Source organism: Accipiter gentilis, chromosome 5 (genome assembly GCF_929443795.1).
Source record: "Accipiter gentilis chromosome 5, bAccGen1.1, whole genome shotgun sequence".
Classification (NCBI taxonomy): domain Eukaryota; kingdom Metazoa; phylum Chordata; class Aves; order Accipitriformes; family Accipitridae; genus Astur; species Astur gentilis.
Window position 1 is genome coordinate 26,298,957 of NC_064884.1, and position 4,627 is coordinate 26,303,583.

Consider the following 4,627-nt stretch of genomic DNA (forward strand, 5'->3'; position numbering starts at 1 on the left):
CCGCCGCGGCCAGCCGGCGCCCATGGGGGCTCACATCCCCCGGCCCGGGCTCGCCCCGCTCGCCAGCGCCGGCGCCGCGCAGGTGGAAGGAGCCGACCGGCGGCGGGCGGGGCGCGCAGGGGAGGGGGGGAGGAGCCGGGGGGGGTGGGGGGAGTGTGTGTGTGGCTATATCTTGGGGGGGGCGGGGAGGGAGCCGGGCGAGGTCGGATGCCTGACTTTTCCCATTACTGTGCGTTAAATAGTGCGTTTGAACGTGGGAAGAGGCTACGGAGCCTCCATCCCTGGAGAGACTCAAAGTCCGCTGAGCACCCTGCTTCACCTGACCCTGGCTGGACTAGAGGGTCTGCAGAGGTGCGTTCCCGCCTCAGCAGCTCTGGGACTGTGAGAAATAACACGTTTCTGCTGCGAGCAGAGCTCTCGCTGAGTTTGTGCAACCGTCAGGGAGAGCAGGAGGAGGCGAGGGAACCCGGGAGGGAACCCGGGAGGGAGCGCGCCGTGCTCCTGGGGTGCTGCAGACCGAATACTTGGGGAGGCTCTAGCAGCTACAAGTGCTGGGGCATGAGCCCTTCTCCTTCCCTCAGATGGACCCCTGCCACCTGACCTGATTCGCTGTCCTCCCAGTTGATTTGTTCCCTTCCAGCTTATCTCCTCCATCCTGGCACCCTTTTGCCGGTTTTTGGTTTCTCAGTCCTTTCATCGCCATTTCCCTCCCTGCCATTTCCCTCTCAGGCTTTTCTGCGTAAAAGGAAGATCACGCAAGCAAGAGCTGATACCTGACTGCTGCGTGTCAATCCGCTTCGCAGTGATGGTCAGTATGGGTTGTGTTGACTAGTAAAATGAGAGGCTGTGCCTGGAAATTAATGTCTTGCTTGTTTATCTAATTCCACTTTGCAGAGGAAGATTAGAAACTAAAAAACTGCATACATTAAATACATGACACCTGTTACTATAGTGGAGCTCCCGATGGACTCTCTCCCCAGTTGCTGTTTCCATGTGTTCCACACTAGTTTCTGTTCCAATTAGCTGTCTCTGTTGCTCCGTGTCTCCTCCCTCCAGCTCCTGTGGCTTTGCCCCCTGTGCCATCTGCATTAGAAATGGGGCACTTGGTGCCCTTGTCCAGATACAAAGGCCCACTCTGTGAGTGTGGTGAGAAAATGAAGTTTCTAGCCTCAATTCTGGCTCCATGGACAAAAAATAGCTTCCCAAACTTCCAAGCCATGGTCACAGGGCAAGTAATCCTGCTTGCTCATGGGCTTAAATATTTAAGCCCATGCTTAAATCACATGCAGTGATGAGAGGGCCTGTAGCAAGTTCAGGTACTCAAATGGGCAATGTCTGTCCTGTCAATGAATTCTGGCCAGATTTTTCACAGAGATCAAAAAGGTACTTTGATGAAAGATCATGCTGCTTTCTCTAACCGGAAAGTTTTCCGCATTCAGCTGAAACTTCTTGAACTCCTGTGGATAAACATTGTTGGCACTTTAAGCAGAAGTGGGGGGAGGAGGCCTTCTGGTGGTTTTTTATTCTGGTGGTATTTTATGTCCCAGCTGACTTGGCTTAAAGCCTGAGGAAGACTTAAGCCTGGCTTCTAGACTGGAAACCTTGTCACAAGTGGTTAAAGTATGTCAGTGTTATAAAGAGTGAAACTAGCCCCTCAATTTCAGCGTCTCCTTTTCCATTTTCTTTTTTTTCTTGAAGAAAAAAAAGCCCAACACGTTTGCATATCTTTCCTTCCTGCCACAATTTGGCACTGCCCATATGCTTTGCTATCACCTCTAATCTAATCTCCAAGAATCTAATTTTAGTGGGACAGGGTCTCTCTCATTTACATGACAGCAAATTTGCATTAGCTCTTAACTTCCGTAGATTTACTCCAGATTGATTGTATAAGAGAGTGGTTAAGAGCAGAATTTAACTGCTATCCAAAGTGCCTAAAAGACTGATTTGGTTGAATAATTTTTTCTTTATTATAAAACATAGTTCAAGAAGTGAAGTTATACATACAATGGAAAAAGTCAGAATACCATTTACAATTATGTTAATTTTGCAAAAAAATCCAGTCCTTGATAAGTTGATTTATACTCCTTTTTAGCTGTTGGGGCTATGAGATGGTGTCGGGATTAGCTCCTGCCTTTGTCAAACAAGCCTGGGAAAGAGATGATAATCTTTCCTGATAAGATGCTGTGTGGCAGGTGTCAAGGAGCAACTTGCTTCTCCAAGGAGCTTGCTGGCAGGCTTGGGGTATTTCTTTGCTTCTTCACCCGACCTTCTTAGCCCCAGAAGCCCAGTAGAAGGGAGGGGATGCTAAGCGTGACAGGGTTGGGGCTGTTAACTGGCTCAGATGCATCAGTTTGGGACTGCAAGGGTCCTTTTTTTATTTTTTACCTTTCCCTGACCACGAGAGATGCAGCTGAAATCAAGTCATAGTCATACTTTTCAGCCATCTCCCTCTCATTCTGAGTACTGCTCATGTTTCTAAGAAATATGTTTACTTTATGGAACAGCGCACATGTATGCTTGTATCCATGAATGCACACAGCTTTTGACTTCAACACTATCTGTAATCCTATGCTCCTTTCTCAGTCTAAGTTGCTGTTGACTTCTGTTGGAAATTCACCTGAGTGAGGCATGAAGTGTTTATGCCCAACAATGGTGGTACATTGACTACACTTGGGTGGTGACTATTATTAGGTGTGTTAACGGATGAAAAGTGAGTTAGGTGGACTGCATAGATATTACTGCAGATCATGCTTATTGTCCACAAGCAATAAAAAACCCTGTTTGGACAAAACGGAATTTGATTTTAGTTTAGAACATCAGGCTGCTGACACAACCCCCCTGAATCTGTGCCTGCTATTAGTGAAGACAAAAACTTTTCTGATACTTTTATTCCCACCAATAAAGAGAGCAATTGCCTCAGAAAATGATAGCCTATGCTTTACTCTGTAAATAGTTTAAATCAGGAGTGTAAATAAAAGACTCATTTCAATGCAGGTAGTATCAGACATTGCCAAATGTATTCGTAAAGAACAATGTAAACATGAGGAAGGAACTGGGAAGTTCAGAGATGTGGCCATGATCCAATACAGCTTTGCAAAACTGATCTTTCTATGGAAATACTTAAATGGTTGTAATTAAACATGCAGGGAACCTGCCCTGGGCAATTTTTAAATTATAGATGGAAAAGACAAACTTACACTGTTACTCAGAATACATTTCAGGAAAATTTTGCCTTTGCATTAATTCAATAAAACAGTAGCAGCTTAATATTCTTCATTGGAACTTCAATAAAAAGTGCTTGAAATATTAAAAGATGCTATCAGACTTACGTTTTGAAATCCAGATATAGAATGAGAAAGGCGTTGTTTGTGTTTTGTGCTCACTATAGGAACAGACCTGTGTGCCTTGTACATCCTGAATGCCAGCCACCTTGCAGTCATGAGTAAGAATTTTTTTGGTTTAACCAATTGATTTAGGGTTAGATTGGGATGCTTTTGTTCTGGTAATGTACAGCCTTCTGCCTTTCATGTTTGCAACCTCCTTTGCATACTCATAAGTTCTGTGCTGTTGAATCTTTATTCTGCCAGCCAGGTTAAAACTCAGGTGCAGGCTGCTAGGTTTTGCCGGTGCAATCAAGAGGCAATGGTCTTGCTGTTCAGCTCAGTAGAAGACAGATGGGAAATAAGTGCATACTGTCCACATCAACTGGAAGACTGTCCGACTTTGCTACCCTCAATGCTGTTAATTAAAAAATTGTAACACGACAGTATCAGAACTCATTCATTTGTGATTCTTCCTTTCTGGTTATGAAATTCAGTCACATTTTGAAAACAAAAGAAATAGTAAGTTCAATAGTATTTTTTCCTTATCTGATATGTGAATCTGTCCAAGCTTTCAAGGAGAAAGCTGAGGAGGGCAAAATAAAATTGTTCTGAGTAGTAGTGAAGAGAGTTTTGATTAATGACTCATGTTCCTCCAGACAGAGTTTATAGGTTATTCCTCATGCTACTAGTTTCAATGTAACAACAGTTATTCATCTTCCCCCATAAAGTACCTCTTGTGAAAGAGCTTCTTCATCACCTTGTTTCCTAAGATATTTTTGTCATTTACTATAAAAGACTGTATAAATGTTCATGATTTCCAAGGTATGCAAAATGGCAGTTATTTTCAGTCATAAGCTGAAAACAAAGGATAAGATGTTTGTATTTCACTAAGAGCTTCGATAAGAGATCAACAGATCTCATTTAAACAGTGCTCTTCTCCAGAACTTTAGAAAAAGAAACATCTCAGAAAGTCCTGCTATTGCTCACAGTGAACTGAAACACCTTAAAAATTGCTTGTTACATCTTCCTTTGTTCTTTGTAGATTGATTGACTGAACAAAACAAGTAATCTTAAACTTGTAAGTAAAACAAATCAGCATCAATCAAAAATCATTCATATACACAGCCGTAATTAGAAATATACCTTTACAGAGCATTCCCTAAAACATAAGTTCAGGTGAATAAGTACATATTCTAAACCCTGAAGGTCATTAAACTGTGGATCTTTTGCAAATGTTTTGCTTCTTGCCTCTTACAAGCTGTCGCTAAAAAATGCAAAATTGACCAAGGACAAAGTTCTGGTAT